At 33.9% G+C, this 23,080-nt stretch overlaps 1 protein-coding gene across 2 annotated transcripts in view; it reads right to left on the reverse strand.

Annotated features, from left to right (window-relative positions):
- The window catches only part of LOC149786092 (uncharacterized), a 95,156-nt gene that overhangs the window by 19,673 nt on the left and 52,403 nt on the right, over window positions 1–23,080 (reverse strand). The window lies entirely within an intron of this gene.

Consider the following 23,080-nt stretch of genomic DNA (forward strand, 5'->3'; position numbering starts at 1 on the left):
TGGATTATAATGAATGAAGCAATAGTCTTCAGAAGTTTTTTCTGTCTACTGAAAGTGAAAATAGTATCATCATATATAGTGAGATATACACAGTGAGATATACACTTATAAACAGCAAGATGATTTAATTTTATAGCTTTGTAAATAGTGAGATGATTTAATCTGATACACTATGAGATTATTTAATATGACACTCAGTGAGATGATGTAATCTTGCACTCAGTGAGATGAAAATGAACTGCAGTTCTGACACCTAACTCTACTTCACTGTCAAATTACTGTTTCAATGTAGGAATCTTCTCATTGAGAAATAGCATTTATATAAAAGCTGTCAAGATAAATTAGTACACAACTAAGATTTTGATTTTGACACATGTACACTGCAAACATAATCATTAATAAGCCAATTAAAGAAACAATAAATCTGTCAATTTACCCATCCCAAACTTTTGGATGGGTTTGATTGGAATAATGGTTTTATTTGGAATAATCTTTTTTTGTCCCCAAACTGTTTACATTGAAAAAGATCTTAAAACACTGCCATAAAAAACACAAGGTCAAGACAGTATTATTGAAAGAACTTTAAGACAAATGTTACCATTTAAAAAGAAAAAGAAACACAAGAGACTTGAATACACTTCATGCAAAAAGTAACCCTTTTAAAAATAAGGCTCAATAGTTTTGTCAGCTAATCAAAAGCTGAAAAATGAGCAACTGTAATTGATTTGTGTATGTACCAGTTTTTGCACATACATCAGTTATAAAGACTTGTGCATGCTCTTTCTGTTATACTTGGAGTAATGGGCATCAAGGAAGATTGCTAATAATTGAGTTATCTCTTTACATTTGTAACAAACTATTAAAAAAACTATCCCTAGAATAATTAATATGCAAATTTGTAAGTAATTAATGAAGTATTCAGGTACCAATGAAATCAGAATATTCTAGGTCCTAAATCTATACTGATGCCACATTCATAGCACTCTTAGCACATTAACAAATGCAACATAATTAAGTTTTATTTCACCCCAAGTTATTTCATTTCTTTAAAAAATAATATATACTAGCTTGCAAGTAAAGTACACATGATAACGGTTTCATGTTTCTTTTACAAGTCTAAGATCCTGATTGCAGCTCTGGTGTTTGGTTTTCTATTTTGGACCCTTGCTGGCTGAGTGGTCCAAAGTGCTCACTTTTTATTGATAACTGACATCTCATCTCTGTTGATGCAAGTTCAAGTCTCAGCTTGACCAGCATGGGTATGTAAGAAAGATTCCTGGGGTCAGTGGTTCTTCATACTGGATGCCATGCTTATCCCGTCATATGCTCAAACATGGCATTGATCCCACAAAACCACAAAAACCAGGGTGGGGTGGGGATGGGGTTGTTAGTGTAGATATACAGCCACTGAAGACGTGTACACAAAAGTTTTGTGTTAGAAGTGGATCTGAAACAGTTATCTCTTACTGATAATGGTCTTCTGTTTGTGAACAAAACCATAACTGATGGCAAATCAACATTCTATGAACAAACTTGAATGGTTTATTGTCAGAATGCTAAGTATCCAATTTAGTCATACATATAACTAGCAGAACAGTTCAGAAAATTTTTTGTTCTACTTTGAGTAATAATGTCTATATATGATCAAAATCATTTGTTCAAATCTGAAAGGTCTTGGCCCCCTAAAACCTAAATGACTATGCCTATCTTGGAAGTTGTGTGGGTTTAATGCTCATTAGGCTATTCAAGGTGGCCAGTATATTTGGTGGAGGAATGATTAGTAAAGACAGCCATATGTGACAGAAAATCCCGATTATGTGAAACATTTTAAAATGACGTAAGGCTGAGATGCTCTTCATCAAACTGCTGAAATGCCACAACCAAGATAACTTACCTTATTGTCAGAAAAATAAAAGTTTCTATAAAACATGTTTTCCTCAAATTTTTTAGTTTCATTCAAAAGAACAATCCAAGTCAATAGTCAAAATTTCATGCACATAGACTGAAAAGCTGTAATAAACTGAATGCATCATTTAGTGAAAACTATCTAAGTGTCCATTATGGTGTCTTGTCCTTGCAACAGAATAAACTTAGAACATCAAGAGTCCTTATCCAAAATCCTGGAGCTTGACCATTTCCATATTATTTGTTCTGACCAGTCAAGATTACAATAGAGGGTGTATCATAGATTCTCCAAAAACTGTTAATTACATCAAAGTCAAACAGTATAAACACTTAAAAGATATTGTTTATAAGAATCAAGTTCACTGTCTGTGACTTTCAAATTTTTTATAGAAAATAACCAGATTTGCACATTTTAAGTTTGAATTACTATAATGAAAAAAGACTAACTGACCAATGGTCTATGGTCTTCACTTTAGAATGTACTGATGTATAATTTTTGCTGGGCAAGAAAACCTCAAAAGGATTCCAAACACATTTTAAAATGTGCATGGTGTTTTGTTACAGATAGACATAATGAGCACTCATTAATGATATTATTTAAGTATATGTACTGTACTGGCGGCCATCATTTTATTTTCTTGCCGATAAAGAAAAATAAGGGTAGACTGATGAATGAGAGTAGATCCTCAATAAGAAAAGAATTACCCTTTCAGCGAGAGATGATCAAAGGACCTTCTTCACAATTATAAATGCTGATTATTTCTATCTTTCTTGATCTCCTGTTTCATTATTCTTGTTAGCAAAAAGGTCGGGTCAGTTTAACTGAGGCAGCAAATAGTTGTTTTTCAATTTGAAATGTACCAAACATATACTCAGCAAACATATTGGCTGTCTGACACATCTATATAATACATGCATACTTGTTCAATGTCATTTAAATTCAAATGAAAACCATAAAAATACATAGTTTAACACAAGAAATAAAATGAAATTATCAGTGACCATTCAAAACTATAAATGGTTTTTCTTTGTTTTCTTTATCTCACTTTTCATTATTTGATACCTCAATTACAAATTTATTTAAACATTTTAATTGAGGCAACAAGTAGCTGTTTTTTCATCTGGGATTATATCAAACATATATTCAGAAAAAACGCCTTGTTAGTTTGAGGTATCTGTATCGTACACTGGTATTAGAACAAAGCTGTTTGAAATGTAAATGCTTGATACAGATTAAAAAACTTCAAAATATGTGGTTAAAAAAATCAATAAAAGATTAAAATAATCTTTGACCTCTCTGTGCGATTATAAAAGTAATTCTCTTTTTTCTTAATCTCCGATTTCTTTATTCAATGCCTCATTGAGAAATTTCCCAAAAGTTAAAAGCATTTATAATATATGCTAAACAAAACATTACTTGGCCATTATACATATCCAAATTTTACCACGGTACATTTTCAAAGCAGTTTACAATGGAACCTACCCAATTTTAACACTTCAAAATAATACAAAATTATACTTTTCAAAAGAAAATCCAATACACTACATGTACCTTAATTACATATAATTACAATTTTAATTTCATTCCTTTTTGTATTTTACAAAAATGGGAACATTTTTGTTTCTGAAAGTAAAATTTAAAGACTTCAAAAAATACAAAGTGACATGTATGGAAAAAATTATGCATATTTATAACAAGATCGTATATAAATAAATAAAAGACAAGAAAGAGACGGACAGATAGAGAGAAAGAGAGAACAAATACAAGAAGCTATTTTGAATAAAACCAGTAAATAATGGGGTAGAATTATAAGAATTTACTTCATCTTCAACCGATGTATATAAAAATTATTTCTGCAAAATGGCAGCAATTCAACAGCTCCTGTTATATTGAGCTTACTGTGCATCTGCTAGATTTTGTCATCCCCATTTCACCCAGTGGAGAATCAAACCTCCAACCTCTGAACCCAGCATCTTATCCTTTCCTCAGTATGAATTGTTACTTATGACATCTTGAAGTCTGCAAGTATTATCTCAAAAATTGGCGAAAAAGTCTGACAGAAATTTACTTGAAGTATTTTTTTTATTATCAGTTAAACTGAACATAATACAGACAACGAACCTATTATACTACTGCTTACCTGAAATGTGATTTGTAAACAGATCAAAAGAGCAGCCACTGAGCAAAGTGCAATCCCATCAGAGAGATTCATCTTTATTGGGGAATGACTGCTAGATGGAAATGGGTATATAGAATATACATACAGTATAGAAATAATCATAAATGTTATTTATTGCCTTATCTTAGTAATACTTGAAAATAAGACCTAAAATGTGGACTACGACTTTCCACGACAAGCTTGAATATTTCTGCTTCACACAACAGGTCTTCGATAGTAGAAGAGTAAGAGTTGGGAAGAATTCCTTACTACAAAAATCAAACACTAGTTCAAATGCAATGTGTTTTATAACTGGTGGCTCCGAATGTTCCAATCTGAAGTTAATTATTCTTATCATCATATAACGGAACACATATGTGGCATTTACAAATCCAAGATCCTGGTTAAATTCCTGCGCTTCATTACTTGTAGGATAATTTTTACTCATGTGCAAGTTGCAAGAAGCTGCAATTGTTGACCAACACCAGATTATGCAAGAAGAATCACACTACATGTTTACTTGGCCTTGCAGCAAGTTGACTTAAACAGTGCTGGATGCACATTTACATTCTACAGTTTTTATCTCATGCAAGTTGCAGAGGAAATAATGATACCAAATACTGAGAGAATATAGTGTAGTCAACAGAGATGGTAAAGGAAATTTACTCATCATCTCGCATCATAATCTTTAGACAAGTTTTACTTTATATCTACTGCACATCTTTCTTATTAATCAAAAAAGCAAAAGTTTGAAAATGAGTACTTTAAATTTTAATTTTTTCATTCCATAAATCTCACTGTTTTTCTCCAATGTTTCAAATATCCTTTGAAAAAATTAAAACTAGCAGTACTCGCCAGGCTTCTTCCCAGTTAGGGAGTTTTTTAAACCATGCAATCAATAAACAATTTCTAAAACAAAAACATGTGATCCAATACAGAACAAAAACCAGTTTTAGCAACTTCAACCATGAACAACACCTGCTAGATACAACCAAAATAGTGCAAAAATCAATTTTACAATAGAAATGCATTGGTGCAAGTTTACTACCTACTAAACATGACATGGAACCATGATTATTAGCCAAAGTTTTGACACTGCAATCACAAATCTATATATGTGTTATATACAGATCTTTCTTTAATTCACTGTACCACAATTGTGGAGTACAGTCCATGCAGTTTAGATTTTTTTTTGGACCCAAGAGATGCACACACAAAAGATAAGAAAAAAATTTTGGTCAAGTTTTTAAAAATTTATCATACCTGTATAATAAAGACCTAGAACCAGGCTTCAGTAAAACGAGACTTCAGTATGCATCACAAATGGCCAGAGGTTTTTTACAACTGAAACCCTATGAATAACCATTCATTAAAAATGGAAACAGTAATGGATTTTTATAGCCACTTTAAAGGTTCATATTGTTTATCTTTCGTGAAGACCCAGACAATGCTGTTATCACCTGCTTCAACTGCAGGTTTTTTTTGTTGCTTTATCAACGTAAATGTTATTAAAATCAGCATATGCACTCAATGTGCCAAGATCAGCAATCTTGTCATCTGCTCACCTCAGTGTGCCTGTTGTATCCTTTTAGAGCTGATCCATTTTTATAATTTGTGCCCTGGATTTGGACATTTCACTCTAATTAAATGTAATGAATGTTCCGACGGTTACCTAATAGATCTACAGACAGGACAAGCATCACCTTGCATCAACTATTCAAATCACATGCCAATAGCCTACACTCCATGTTTCTTGTAGATCTTTTTTTTGCAATATCAAATGTTTATGAAATTAATCGATGCTTTACTCTAAAATGAACTGTGCATACAGAAAAAATGTACATCAGCAAACTATTGCTATTCTTCCTTTGTATAACCAGTGGAGTCATAGCTTGACAACCAGTCTCGAGACCACTCTTTGTTGGCAGAAGAAGTGGTCTCTCAAGAAAAGTTTTACTGTATTTTATATGCATTTCTTCCTTAAAGAAAACAACTGCCTTTTTTAAACAAGTTGTAACCACAAAAAACATTTTCACATTAAATGAACATGTCGAAGTAAAGGGAGGTGATTTAGACACAAATATTTCGAATGTTTTAGTGATTAATTCTGGAATTTGATGGGTGTAACTTGCATCAAAGCAAAATTTCAATTTATGCAGCTGTTTTACAAGCAGCAATAATAATTTGCAAAGTGAAGATTTTAACCATATATGACCTTTCTGCTTCCATCAACATTTTATTTTATCAAATTCTTAAAAATTTATCAAACAGGTACAAAATCTGTGACATACTGAATTAATGGATGCAACCAACCCCAGCCCCCATGAACTTGGCACATAAAATCAAGGTCTTGTACAAAATAATGTTAATTATGATCATATTCACACAAAAGGCTCTCTCACAGGGTCAGAAATTACTCACCTGGATAATTCTGGCCTGTAAGCTATTTTCAGATTTGTTCTGGTCAAATTTTAAGCAAAATTAATCAACGAAAGAACAGACCACAGGTATTACAAATAAAACGATTTCAAAATTTTACATTCAGCGACTGTTACCTTTGATCTACTGTAGGATGAACAGGGAGCTGCTCTTTCTGAGATACAATGGAACTATCAAAATAAGTAAAACCTGCATGCAGGAAACTAAAGGAATTAAAATATTTCTTCCTGTAACCCAGGCAAGATAACAGGATGGTGCCTCTGCCAAAGTGCAGACTGTAGTTTGATGAAAACTAGATCCAGAATACTTGCCCTCAGTAGACCAAAATAAGCGAACAATGTCCACTCCAGTGCCCTTGACCTTTCACATCTCTGCCTAAGATTCAATAGAGTTGGATGATCTCATTCCATAGTTAGCTATTATCTACTTCTACTGTATCTTGTCATTCACCTATTGTTAGCTGGTATCATGCAAAAGATTGAGAGGTTATGTAAAACTTCAGCTATGTCCGTATAAAGCAGATTCCCTTCCCTAACTTCATCACTGAAGTTTGTTTAATGCTTTTTGTAGATTATTTCAAGTTCACTTCAAGATTCTTCTGCATCCAATAAAGTTACATCTTATGCATAAAGGTCAGTTGTCTGTTGTTATGGGGTTTAATGCCAATTTGCAGCACAAGATAGGCAAGCAGTACAACTGGTAGAGGAGCATGGGGAAAACCCCTAGCAAGAACCAATGACCCAGTTACTGGTAAGCTTTCTCATGTACCCACACTGGCAGAGCCCAAGACTTGAACCCACACAGACAGGTGCGCTTGGCAGTGATCTGTAATGATGAACACTTTAGACAACTTGTCCACTCAAGGCCCCTCAGTTGTCTGGATAATATTTCCTTAGTCCAGGTCAAGTCAGTGATAAAAATTCGGAACAGTAGCACTCAACAACTTGTACATTATTCTTCAGAAATAGGACCACTGATTGACAAGTTTTGAGACTCGTTCTCAAGATTCAAACCAATAGTATTTTTCCTACATTGAAAAGATTTTCAGAGTCTTGCAAAGAATTCAATGTTCCAAAAATCGAAAGACCTCCAAAATCAACCATTATTTTTCCAACCAATTTACCATCAAATAAGGCCTTCAACCACTTGCCGACCATTAATAATATAAGGCTGTTTCACAAGAGGTTTTTTTCCTTCTTCTGAAACCTGACAGGCTTTCATGTGCCGAAATTTGAGCTTATATAAAATATTAATTACTGGTACAATTATTCACAATTTGAAATCAGTTTAGAAGAGGAAGAAAGGATGGAAATGTATTTGTAATGATTCACTTCATCATATCATTCCACATTTCAAAGGAGAAGTCACTATAACTACTGTAATTTGAAAAGAATGAACTTTGCTATAACAGGAGCAGATGCCTTTAAAAATGTCTAGGTCTCATCTTTGTGCTGAAGGACGTGATAGTCTATATGTGGCAGAAATTATATTTGGTCAAGGAATAATCAGGGAAAACCCAGGGAAGAACTACTGTCCCACAGGAATCTACTGGCAAGATTTCACGCATACCCACAATGGCCAAGTTGAAACTTAAACCCAAGCAGACTGAACAAGATTTTGATAATCTGTAAAGGTGAGCACCTTAGACCACTTGGACACCCTGGGTGCAGGAGAAATTTAAGAACATAATCATAAAGTACATGTATAACAGGCTGCAGAGAATCCAAATTCCTAAGAATGAAACTGATCCATCCACCCCGTTTTCCATCACGAAACAAGATATAGTGGCCGTTGTGAATGCCACAGTTACGGCTAACTGGTTTCAGAACATGTTTTATTGTCTCCAATTAAAAGTGGAAACAATATAAATAATAGATAGCTGGTGTCTACTATACTGCATGGAACTTACCTGTCCTCTGAGCTAGAGCATAAGTTGTACACAATGCCATTTAATATTCACAGACTTGCATGGACATGCATGAATTGCTAAAGATGAAAGATAAATTTCTAAGCAAAGATTCTCATGTGAACATTGTGATGCTTCAAAAAATATAAAGTTTAATGATGGCAATTTTAATGAGGAAGAGAAAGCAATTATGCTTTTGAAAGCAACAAACATAAATTACATGTATTAGCAAGTTCATACAAGAAAAAAGTTGCCGAAGCAATGTGCAACATGATTGCTAGGACTATTTATTCAATTATTAAAACAAGAATAAGATAAATATCGGATATTCTTTTTCGACACTCCTCCATTCTGTTTCAACTCTTGCTTATATGCTCCCACAAATTTAAAATGTGCATGGCATTAATCAAACAACCTTAATCCTGCCTCTGTAGTACTTCAAACCAAATACGTCTGTGCAACAAATCTATCTCAAGAACTGGATGCTTCTTTACTGTAAACCTACTGTTTGTATACACCCTGTACTAAGCACATGCTGTTGTATTCTTTTGCCAACAAGTCATACAAATATACTTACGATTGATTGCCCGAATAGTCCTCTGCTGAATTTAATTACTAAATGGATGGGTGAAGTGATGAACAAGGATCACCTAAATATCCTTGATAGGAGATAAACTTAGGAATTATTTCAGCAGATACAAATTCATCTGGAACAGCACCTTCTTTCAATCCACATGACAAATAGTGCACAAATATTCACAAATGCTAAGTGAATATTTTTATTTTCAGTTTAGCCACTAGTATGTTACAATTTGACCCGATCATCTTTTCAAAATTGTCATAATGCAAATAAAGCATTTTGTTGCTGAAAGTGGGGCAATGAGAGGATTTTGGTCACTTCTGAATGGATCTAAGCCAATATTTCTGAGAGATTTTCACAGAATTCTTAGTGTGTAAAAGACAATTTGAATAGGCTATTTTGGCCTCCCATGCACCGATAAAGAAAAAAAATTTGCATACAGGACCCACAATTGTCAGATCCTGACCTGAATTTACTCCAAATCTGAAACTTAATCATACTTTTATTCTAAATCCTAATGTTTTTTGCATTTCAGACCAGTCTAATTTTGATTCACGACCAAAAAGGCTAAAACCTGGACACATATTCCAGTCTGAAACCAGAAAATTTCAGACTAAAAAAACTCTCAACCATTTTTTTTCTTCCTACTTACTTTTTCCCTTCTGCAGTAAAACCACATGCTTTGGTGTATCGTAAATGATGATGTTACATCCCTAAGCAAGTAGGATATTGATTCATGATGCATAAACATGGCATGTGGGGTTAACTACTTAATTATGTGAACATTTTCTATCATTTTTGATTTTATTAGGATTTGGAGAATTTGATGTAGGATATATGGGCCATATTCCAACCTACATTACTGTTGTATTTTTTGTGATGCTTGCTTGCTCCCTCCCCCATATCCATTCAGCTACTAATTGGAATGATAGCCACCAAACTGTTGATAACAATTAAAAACAAAATTGGCTCCAGAAGGTGGAGCAAGGAAAATTCCAATGGTGCAGCCAATAATGAGAATAGTGCACAATGATTTGGACAAAAGTAATTCAAAGAAAGTGAAACGTTAACATGCAAATGTATAAAAAAATAACCTACAATGTATGCGTGTGTGTGATTAGAATTTTTAACGTAGCTTTAACAATTTTTCAGTCATATCACTACCATGTATGCAGTGTGGCAGGTTATACTGATGTCCAGCACTGGGGCATCATGCCGCAGACATGTTGTATGATGTCCCACCCAGTCACATTTTCCTGACACCAGGCCGACCAGTCCTAACACTAAACTCTTAATGCTGAGTGCCAAGCGAGGCAGCTGTTAGTACCATTTTTGTAAGTCTTTGGTATGACTCGGCCAAGGATCGAACCCACAACCTCCTGCTTCCGAGATGGACACTTTAACCACTAGGCCACCAGTGGTCAAACAATGTCTGCAAGGTGTAAGTATGTGATAACTATCAGTCTTGTATAATGTCAGAAACTGCCAAGTCACATCCGTGCGAAGACTATAAAATCTCCTCCAAGGGCAACAGTATATTACAGCTTTTGATCAACATGTCATCGCCATGTGCTACTCTGACATATGTGCCATGTCGAAAGATTAATGAAGAAAATACAAATTTATATACTGCTAGAAACTAATTTTATGCAATAAGTATCACTACCTCATTTCATTTCTCAATCCATATTATGTACTTGTCCAAAATTTTGTTTCTTCACAAACATGTTCATAGTTATACACTGTTTGGCTGTATGGCAACAAAAAATTCTGAACAGGAAGTGAAAAGTTCTTCTGAAACATCAGTGCTAAAAACAGCCCTGAAGCTCAACATCTTCCTCACAAATATGGCAGACACTTCAATGACCATCACACCTTGCCAGGTGCTTGAGAAGTCATTGCTTTCCATACAGTGATGATGAATTCTGCGCATTAAAAAAAAAAACTTGTACACTATTTTCTTGTCTTGTGTCAATATACGTTGCCATGTTATTCTTATCAAATAAACTTGAGGTTCAATGATGACATACTTGTCATTCCCTTATACTTCATCAAGGGGTAATCACTACAGGTTGTACTAAAGTTTATCTCCATTTTCAAAAATTATTGCCAAATGCATCTCAGTTCGATTCATTAAGCGATTTATTTGATATTACCTTGTTTCCAATCATATCTAAAGGATGTGTGCATTAAATGATATCTTGCATGAACATCTTCTGCAGTTGTGATATAAGTTTTATTTTTATTTGTATACACTCAAATTTGTTTAAAGGGGGCCTTGGATATACAATGTAATACAAAGTTAACGGGATACTATGATAAATTATTAACCAGTATAAAAAAAAAAAACGAAAAACAAATTAACAACCAACACAACAGGCATTTTATTGAAATATCATTTATTGAGAAAGAACAATGAAGTTACCACTTGATGGAGAACAGTACATAGATTTCCACATGTACATCAACATGGATGCACATTATAGCTTGACAATTTGTCTGATGTTATGTTCTGTCCTGGACAAGGGTGCAAGAATATTCAAGACATTTAATGTTCACCTGTATCCCAGCAAGGCCACAGACAATGGTGCTACTGTATGGTTTGTAAAGGCATCTGCCATGGTTGGTTTTATGACATCGGGCTTTCACCAATCCGTTTGTTTACTGTAACAACTTACCGCAAAGATACAATAAAATCAGCAAGGGGTGTCATAAAACCCACCATGGCAAAGTTCACTAGATTCAGTTGACGCCACTAGGCTTAGTGGACATCTAACTGATGTAGTAGGCATAAAGTATTCTTAGTGGACACAATCCCTTGCCGTGTTCACATCCACCATGTTGAGAGGGAAATTTATAATTTGGGATGCATGTATACACATTACATAACCATATTTAATAGTCTTGACAACTGCTGGTTGGCGCCTCTAAAATTTGATTGAATTTAATTAAAAGCATCATTTTTAATTTTCAGAATAGAAGTAGCGAAGTTTTTTGAAGTTGTTGGGGTGTCCACTGTAACAGTGGAGGAGCTAAAGTCTAAGGCCCTCACCTTTACAGATCACTTGCACATCCCACTTCTGTCCTTGCAAGGCGAGTCTCAGTTCAATCCATGTGGGCATGTGGGACAGTTTGCAAGTAGCTTCCCTGTGTTTTTCTTCTTCACCTAATGTACTGGCTGCCGTGTATAGCCAGCCTATCATGTGCTGAAAATGGTGTTAATTTAAAAACCACAAAACAGATCCAAAACATTTGCAACTCTGGCTCTGTTGGATTTTGTAACACTGGCCATGTTACACTAAGAACCAACGTCAGTATCATGCTGCTTACATTTCAAAGAAGTTCCTATTAGCACACATATCTTTTTACAAGTTTTGCTTAAACTGTATACGAGCAGTTGTGTATGGTGTATTTTGGAAAGAGTTCTTTTGAAAAGAGAACTGACTGCAGACAGCAAAACTTGAGTTGTAGTCACTCTCAATTCTAAACAAAATCCATGGTACTTTTCAGGTGTCAAATCTAGTGAATAGAGAAAAAGCCATCAAATGTGATAATGTCCGAATTCCCCATTATAATACAAAGCCCCAGCAAAATTTTATTTAATCTAAAAAAACTGAAACAGTTAGTTCGCTGATATTTTTCATGTCAATGTTGAGATGAAGTCATTTTATGCTCTTGGCTATTTTTTTTTGGTACCAACAGCTGTTTAGACTGCAGATTTAGAATTAAGGTCAACACACTCAAAAGTTAAATGCAGAAATTCAGTTTTCTTTTTACAAGCTCCCGTGCACTACTGGGGTATCTATATGTACGTGTTCCTTGGTCTGATTTTCTCAGAAAAAAGTGTTAAGCTGGGGTTTGAAAAGTTTTCATCTTGTTGTAGAATGAATGCAAGAAGTTAAATTTTAAAGAACAAAAAATTGTTGTTCAGAAATATATTCAAATTCTTGCAGATTTTGTTAAAAATTCTGGAATACAAATTAATAATAACCAAAAAGAAAACATCCTATGCTAATTTCTGTCTAGTTATCATTCTGCATTATCTACATCCATTAATACTACCATATTAGTGGTACATTGTCGCAATCTTTATGTGTTCTTTAACCGCTGACTTTTCTGCAGTGTTTTAAAGGGGTGAAACGATACACCTGTGCCGCATATCGATACAATTCAGGATACATAACCTGCAATACAATACATATCGATACACTTTATGTTCTTTCCATTTTTGAAAGGTAGGTGGTGCCTCTTTATATTTGTTGACATACTGGTTATATTTCCAGTATGAGATTATAGATAGAGATCTAGCTATCATATATTTATATGCAATTCTCATCAATGACAAGAAAACAAAAATATTTTCAAACAGACTACCAGTTGGTTGTCAGTGAATATTGTTCAGCGTTTTAGGCTATCTAATGGCGACTCCATTTAACTCACTTTAAGCACCAGGCATTTTGTTTTGCACTGCATAATTATTTGTTTTGCAATGCTTAAACGATTTGAAACAATCTTATTACCAGTTTCATTTCAACTTGGAAGACATTATGGTGTTACCTTGAAAACAGAAGAAATAAAGCAATTTCGTTGTGCAAAGAAAATCTCATCTAAAACAAATCCGGGCATGGGAATGAGGATGAATACCAACAAAATCTATCACACTGTACTTTCTGCATATGCTTAAAACTGCTGTGGCCACAAGTACTTGTATTTATTAGTGAAAAAGGGAAACTAGTGACAACAGCCAGTCCTATTCTGTAATTTAATTATATTTTTTTTACACAAGGTGATGGAACTTCACCTATTTGATATCTGCCCCCTTGCTGATTCTGTAGTAGTTTCATTTATTCCATCAGCACCTTCATTCACTGGTTAAATAAGGGGGACTTCATAATTTGTCACAGAAATGGGAGGGTAGAAAATGAGGGGAGGAGGAAACAGTCAACATTTCAATACTCTACATTTTTAGAGCTCTACTGAAATTGAAATCATTAAAAGATGTCACCTCTAACTGTACAAGTATCAATCTGTTAATCTGGGCATAATCTGTTCCTTACCCGTCTCTGCTTCCTTCTTAAAGGGCATATGTATAGCTAGCTTTGTCTGCTTGAATATGCTGGGAAAGTGATTTTTGTGGCTGTTACTTAGAATTTTTCAGAGCTCACGGATATTTTCTTTTGGATACATCTGCTCCAAAAACAGTATTTTTCACTAACACAAACATACTTCTTGAATCACAAGTTTACTGACTAGGATGACAGATTTCTTATCTGATCCATAATGCTGTATTAGGGTTTTTAGTCCATCAATGACAAAGTCTGCTTGTGCAGACAGATGTATTCAAAATAAATATATTTACTTCTTAATTTTATTTTTTTCATCCTTATTTCTTCAGTTCATCTTAGCCCTGATAAGGATATATGGTTTCGTAGCATATGCGTTCTACTTTTAAATTGACTTATGTTAATTAGGCTTAGTATTCTGCCCCATCTATGTTTAATTTTGAAATGCTGCTGAAAGAGACTGACCGTTATGCCCTCTATTTTTGTCCATCCAAGACATACATCTGACTCGTATTTGACACTATTTTCGGGCTCAAAATCACTCACTGGTATCTCCATTGACAATTTCCATGCTCCAATAATTCAATATACTTCGTAACTTTTAAAATTATTGTCATAATCACTATCACCAGCAAGTATTTGCAGAGTGTAAACATAACGAAACACGCCAGTAATCAGAATTTTGCTTTTTCTAGGTGGCCCATATTTTATACACGCATTTGTAAAACTTCCTTCATGGAGGGTTCAAATTACACTAAAATGCTTATTCCAGGGCATAATGTGCTAACCAGATTTAGTCAACAACCATTCATGTCATGCTTGTGGACTCCAGATGTGTAAACAGTTGCCTGCCTGAAAAATAGATTTCGCGACAAGAATGGTTCAATAAAAATGGCATATTTCGTCAACCACATTTTCAGATGTGGGACTTTCAACTAATTTTCAGGAGTTCTCGCACATCGCCTTACTCCCAGTGTGTGAATTCATACATATTCTGCATAATTCACACAATCACATGGCCTGAGAGCATCTCTGTTTAAGTACTTTATACATCAATAACTTGATGAAGTTTCTCTGTTGATTTGCTAGTACTTCCTGTCTGTCATGCTGGAAATAAGCTATACTGTTGCTGATTGGTAGTTATTATTTAAACTCGACCGAAACAAGCATTAAAACATTATGATTTGAATGTAACATATTTCATTTGTGACACGCGCATAGTGTAGCTTACAAATTGACCAAATTAGACAAGATCAAATTCAATGTAGAAGCATTGTGTAAAATTGGTTAAGTGATGAGTAAAGTATTCATTATGCACATGGAACACATTTGGAATGTATCCTTTATGCTAAACATGCCGCTGGGTTAAGATAATTAGCATGGAATATGGGGGTGGGGGGCAGATTATGAACCATGTCACTTTGATGGAATTTGCAGATGGTGAGCAAGTATTCTCAATGATCTTTTCGTTTTTACCAATAAAAATGAGAGCCTACAACTGTAAATGCTATTTCAGATTAATTTTATATTTAAATAATAGGAAGGTGAACTAATAATAATTATTCTTGACTAATGAAGACTTAAAAAAAACATAATGGTAATGTTTTGCATCGATTCTCCTCCACCTGTATCAATCTGTCTCGTTCCAGCAAAAGTATTGATGCATCGATATATCGATGAATCTTTTCACTCTTAGTGTTTTAGTTTTTTGAATTTCTGCAGCATCCTTAACATTAGAATACGTTTCTCTGCCACCACCATGTCTATTTTGCAAAGAATTAGTATTGAAAACATGCCATCTAGATAGAGATTACACATCTTCCTGATGCTTTGCTTACCTATAAAAAAAAAATAAGAAAAGACACCAACCGAAAATATCTTCCAGTACAGTAATTTTAATGTATATATTACTTGTTGTATACTTCATTCCCATGGTAATGGGGCAATGAATGCAAAAAATGTCAACAAACAAATGGTACCTCAATGCAACTTTCTTCACATATATAGCTAGTTTGGTTGAAATAACAATGGTTTGAGCTGTGCACAGGATAAGAAAAGCTTATGGGCAGACAGATGGATTATGGACACAGATAGGAGGCAATAGCTATTCAACCTGCAGATGGGATTTTTCTTAAAAAAACGTGCAAAACCAACCAATCAAATGGTATTTAACATTTGAACAACTAAACAGCCACAAATTAACTGATGTTTAGTATATACATCACAACCATTGGGGGTGAAACAATACAAGTACCAAGTACTAATAGAATTCTAGATTCACAGCCTCATATGATAAGTATCGATAAACATACAAACTTGATGGTCCTTCCATCTTTGAAAGGTAGGTGGTACATTTTTTTGCATGTTGACATGCTGCTTAAATTTCCAGTATGCAGAATATGGATATAATCGTAAATTTTATGCAATTCTCATTGATGACAAAATCGAAATACTTTCAAACAGACTACCTGTTGGTTGTCGGAGTTTTATTCAACATTTTATGCCATTTTATGCAGGCTCCATTTAACTCACTTTCAAGTCCTTTGTTTTGCAAAGCATGGATGCTCAAAAACATCTTATTACCAATTTTAAATCTCACTTAAACTTTGAAGTCATTACTAAGTCATCTTCAACATGGATGAAATAAGGCAATTTCTTTGTTCTAAGAAAGTTTTATCCAGAACAAATCCAGGTACGGGAATGATAATGAATATTTAAAAAAAGGATCACGTTAACGCTTTCTGCAATACAAAATACTGCTGCCACCACAGGTACATGTTTTTGTTAGTGAAGAAGGAAAATGACTGACAAAAGCCAGTCCTATTCTACATTTTTTTAAACAAAAATACACATGATTAACTCAAGAGGTTTGAAATCTGCACCCTTGCTGATTCTGTGCTAATTTTATTTCATTGGCATCTCCATTCACTAGTTAAGTATCTCTGCATAAAAAGAGAAATTTCAAATTTGTTCCCCATGTTCAATTATAGAAGAGTTTCGGCCAGGATTTGATCTTAAGGGGACCCACCCTCATTTGTCACCAAAATATAGAAAGGGTGAAGTAAAAAAGGAGGGGGAGGGGAGCAAACGGCCATAGTTCAATATTTACCCAACACTTAAATACGCCTATCTCCTTCTTCCTGCTCCACTTTCTTAGAGCACGACTCAAATCAAAATCTTTACAAGATGTCACCTCAAAGCTGTATACGCATTTATCTGTCAATTATTTTTAAGCATACTTTCTTCCGTATGTGTGTGAATGTTGTTCCATGCTTCCTTCTGAATGGGTATATACATAACCAGCTGTCAGCTTGAATATGTTGGTGAACTCATCTTTATGTACAATTTTCCAGAATTCAAAAATTATCTTTTGGATGCATCTGCTCCACAAGGAATTTTCACCGACATAAACTTACATTACTGAATGAGTGCTATGCCAGATTTCTTATATGTTCCATAATGTTGTATTAGGGATTTTATTCCATTAATGCCATGGTCGGCTTGTGCCAACAAAGGTATTCAAATAAAAACCTTTACTTCTTTATGTCATTATTTTTTCTCATCTTATTTATTCAGTCTATCTTTACCTTGAAATGGATATATGGTTTGACAACATGTGATCTGCAGAGCTAAACAGACTGATAAAAGAAATGAAAACTGCATTCTACTTTTACACTGACTGTATTTTAGGCTCAGTATACTGCCCTTTCTGCATTTAATTTCGAAATACTGCTGAAAATGAGACTAATCGTCATGCAGTCATCCAACATGTACATCTGACTTGTATTTAGCACCATTTTGGGGCTTAAAATCACTGAAATCTCCATGAACAGCTCTAATAACTTGATATACTACGTAAGCTTAAAAATTATCATCACTGTCATCAGCCAGTATTTGCAGAACCACACGGTGAATCAGACATTTTGGATTTTCTATGTAATACATATTTTATTCCTTGATGGAAGGTTCAAACTATGCCATAATGCTTATTCCAGGACATAATATGTCAATAAAATTTAGTTTAACCTTTCATGTAATGCCTGAAAAACCCAGATATGTAAACAATTGCCTACATGAAAAACTGGATGCAACAAGAGCAGTTAAATAAAAATGTATACTTTGCCGAGGATATTTTCATTTGCGGGTCTTTCAACCATTTCACAAGTTCTCACACATCACTGTTTTCAAAAAGCATGAATTTGAACACATTTTGCACAATTCACACAATTGCGCACACTGAAAATATATCTATTCAAGTACTTTACGTATCAATTAATGACTTAAGTGTGAAGTTTCTCTTTTGCATTGCCAATACATCCTGTTTGTCATGCAGGAAATAAGCTATATTAATTTCCGATTGGTGGTTATTGTTTAACCTGGACCGGAACAAGCAATAACCACCACTGAGTGTTCTATGTAACAAATTTCAATGTGTGGCACACTGGTAATGTAGCTTTCATATCAACAAAAGTAATCAAGATATAATTTAACAGAAATTTCTTGTAAAAGTGGTTATTAAATAATGAGAAAAGTACTTCATTATACATGTGGAACACATCTGGAATATATGCTGAACATCCCGCTGGTTTAAGATAATTAGCATGTAATATTACTGATGGGCTGATTATGAACCAAGTCACTTTCTGTTAATTTCTAAATGGCGAGTGAGTACTCTCAATAGGTCTTCTTCATTTGTTTTTTACTAACAGAAATGAGTGCCTGTGATTGCAGATGCTATTCAAAATGAATTCTAAATGTAACGAACAAGACAAATTAATAATTATTCATGACTGTTGAATACTAAAATATCTTCCATATGGTAAATATTCTTTTGTATTGCCTCTCATTATGTATCGATACGTGAATCCTTGCTGCAAGTACTGATGCATCAATATCGATGAATTGTTTCACCCCTAACGACCAGTCAGAATTCATCCATGGCTGAGGAGCTGAACAAAAAAAATTTATTAAGTCAGCTTTAAAAGCCAACCAAATGTTTAAATCGATCGGCAATTCATCCTACTGGACTTTTCTGCATTCCATATATTTCCCTAGGTTAATAAAAACATCATTACTCTTTTACCATACATTCATCAAGTAGAAGCACCTCTACCAAGAGATATCCAAACTGCTACAATCAATGATCAGATAAACTGTAACAGTCTGTAAAAAAAAATACTTTAATTTTGGTTTTATTCAATGCTGTTGCCAAGGGAAACTTTTGCCTGAAATTAAGTAACCAAAGGTTTGTGATGTTCTTAAAAAAAAAATAAAAGATACAAGTGGTAGATTTATAATTTTAAATAATCACAAAAAAAGTAAGTAAGCTGACATGAATAAACAAAATTATTGTTAGTAGCCAGTATTAGTCATCACCAAGTTTTAATCCTGTCCCAAACATTTTTTTTTTTACAAAGACCTGGGATAGATGTTATGAAATTTAAAACAAATAAGTAAAAAGAATGAAATTTAAACCTGAAGCTCAGTCTTAACCATGTTATCAATTCATCAGCCCACCTATTAATCAGTTTTAAAAAGACTACTGGGAAACAAAAATGTTTAGCGTGTGGACACATGTACAGACAAGATGAAACCAAACTGATTGCTTTGCCAAGCTTCCACTAAACTGTGCTTCATAAAAAGCATGTGGGCTGTTTATTAAGTTTTCTGACAAAATATTATGGAAAGATTATGCAGAATCTGAAATGATGTTAAAGCAGAAAAATTGACTTGTAGTAATATACAGAAATTAAGCTATTGGGTTTTTATATTCATTATATCATTTATGTGGGTTGTTTAATCAATTTTCTGACAAAAAAGATAACTGAATGTGACCAGCACTGATCACAGTATTCTAAAATTAAGCAGCCAGGTTTAACATTAAGCATTCTATATGATCATGTATGACTTCTTCATTATAAACATTGAACAATTTGTGTACCAAAGCTTAGTAAGTATAAGCCTGCAAACACATACTATTGTCCATCTGTATGCTTTATGCATGAACAAAAAAAAAACAAAAAAAACCAAATACTTCCAATTTGTCTGCTGCTGAATTTTCAATGAATTTGCTTTATCATACAATGTCAGCAATTACTCCCAAGTATCTATTCTTCAGTTCTCCTGAAGAATTAAATGAAATTCCTATGGATCTGTCTGTGTGTGTGTGCATATGTATGTATGTATGTATGTGTGTGTGTGTGTGTGTGTGTATATATATATATATATATATATACACACACACACACACGGTAACATTCAAGATTAAATGATCAACCCAGCACCTTAAACAATGGCTCCATGCAACTTATACCACAGACCTTAGTTCAACAGATTAAAATGTTACTTCTTTTGAATACAATGATTGATGATAATCCACCAATCCACTGTCACAGTCTGATACAAGCTACTTCCATTTAAGCCTTTTAGGCCCAAACTTGCAACAGCTCACTCACCTAAATGACATCTGTCCAAGCCAAATGCAAGAGCAGTCAACCGAGTAAAATGTTTTCTGTTGAAATTTCTCATGCTACGAAAACAAATATTTTAAGGTTTATCAAGATTTTCTTTTTTTAAGTGAGAGGGGTATTTTATTTCATCCATATCTGATTACAGATCAGCAACCTTCTTTGTCCAATAGTTCAAGAACCTTATGCCCAAATGTTTCATGTCAAAGATGGTCAGTCTGCATTTTCTCAACATAAATATTGTTCTATTTTTAACCATGATTCACACTGGAAAGCAGAATGCCTTCTTTGTTTAAATCTGAAATGTGTTAAAAATGTCAGGACACTTTCTGACAAATCTGGTTAAACTGTCAAGTGGTTGCTTGGAAGTGACAATAAGGTGTTTATATTTTTAGTAACAGGAATCTTAAGATTTTTGAATTGGTATTGTTTGTATAGATATTAAAGGTCTATGTGCCAGGATACTTTTTCTCTCAAGTTGAATCAAATCACATTTAGGGGTTCTGGTTAAGTCATTTACAGGTTTTTTATTTTTCTTAACACTGCCTATATTTCATGGTAGATCCAAATTCTTTGTATGAATTTGAAATGCATTCATTCCAGAGAGCTATTTAATTCAGCAGTTAGGAAGAAGAAAGTCTCGTCTTCACAGTTTTTTGTTTCTTTTTCAATTTGATGGCAAATTAGCACTTTATTACAACAAGTTTTTAAGGTTTCCATTCAAAATGCTTGTCAAGTTTGATCAAAATCTGTTCTGTGGTTCAGGAGCTGTTTTTTAAACATTTCTTCAACAGCAACCATATCTGGATGATTTATTGGCAAACCTTAAATGCCTTCATGCCAAAAACTCTTTTGTTTAAATTGATCTGGTGGATTTTGAGAAGTTGAAAACAGCAAATGTTGAAAGATACCAGATTACCGTCATAAGCTCACTTATCTGAACTCAACATTTATGGTAGATGGACAAACGACAAGCAGACTGACATCACATTCCATTAGTCTCGCCTAATGGAACACTTGTTGCAGATGTGACAACTATCCAAGCTGCACATGTAACAAATATCTGAGCAAGCACTAATCTCAAGAACATGAAGCCAGATCCGGTTTCTGAAACAGTATTTTCCAGCAGAATGTGCTGTAAAGCTACTTCTATTTTTTCTCCATTATTTGCTGTAGTTTTATTTACAAAAATCCTCCAGTACAATACTCATTTTATATTAGATAAATAATTAATTCGTTTACATACAAGAAATCTTAAATTTAAGTTTACAAAATGTTAAGTAAATTAAGAAGATTCTTTGAAAATTTAACAAATTTCAAAACATATAAATACCAATACAGAAGTGTGCACCCAAATTGTGGAATTTAATCAATATTAGGTCAGATGGTCATCAGTTCATGACTTTTTTAATAGGCTGAATGAACTAGTGGGTTACTGAACAAATCCAATGTGGTGAGTGTATATGTGGGCGCGTCAGAATTGCTGTTGTCAGCAATTAGAGTGAGAAAATGGGAAATGACAGCAAATCCAATAGGCGTGTATAGGACCATATGAAAACTTTCATGTGAGAGATAGGGTTGTGAAAAAATGCACATTCCTATTTATTAGTCCTAGGAATTAAATGACAAAATTAAAACTTCTACCAATCCAAATCTACAAAATAAACCTTGATAAAGCTATCAATGCATCAAATGCTACAAGAACCTTAGATGTAAAGGCAGTTTTTAACATTATCATCTGTATTTTCCATCTAGTTCCTGTTGGTGCTCATCAAATCAGTCAAGAGGCTGCATCATGTTGGAGAAGAATTATCTGTTACAATAATCAGAAATTTTGAATCAAGATACTTGCCACAAAAAAAAATTGCCTCAGCTCTAATAATGTGATACAACGTTAAATTTATAGTTTAATATAAAAAAATCACAGAACCCTTTTTTATTTTTTTAGAAAACCGCAAACAATTCATAGTACATGTACACCAACGTCTTCTTAAGAGGCCATGGTAACTGTGACATTTAAATTTTGAAATCGGGCATCTTTGTTCATTTAGGGCAAATAAAATGAACATTTGGTGAAGGTATATTTAGAAGAAGTTGCTATGCAAAAGCTTGCTTCATAGTGACCAGGCAAACTGAGATGTTTCCTTCGATGACATGAAGAAACCTATCTACAAGTTCTGATGAAAGTTTTTTTTTTTATAGATCTTGAAATGCTGCTCATAAACAATTTTTTCAATCTAAAATAAAAAGTATTCCATCTGCCAATTTTGCTAATGGTAGGAGATTAAAAGTTATTTACTCTCCTTTGATTGCATTGAGACCATCACTGCATACTCAAGAGTCAGTCTAACCCTCACAATCACTTGATTTCTTCATCTATAATAGAGCAGCCCACCTGCGTACTCCAATTATCATATGCAAACTAAGTTGGTGACTATGTTCCACCTATTGGCAAGTACACAAGAGTCATCTTCTAACAGAAGTGATGTCAAACATGAGGAATTTAAAATTGCCTTTCAATATTTAAGTTCTTCATTGGCATTCTTAAAGATTTCCAGTGG

The sequence above is a fragment of the Sinohyriopsis cumingii genome, chromosome 12 (genome assembly GCF_028554795.1).
Source record: "Sinohyriopsis cumingii isolate HCF-2022 chromosome 12, ASM2855479v2, whole genome shotgun sequence".
Lineage (NCBI taxonomy): Eukaryota > Metazoa > Mollusca > Bivalvia > Unionida > Unionidae > Sinohyriopsis > Sinohyriopsis cumingii.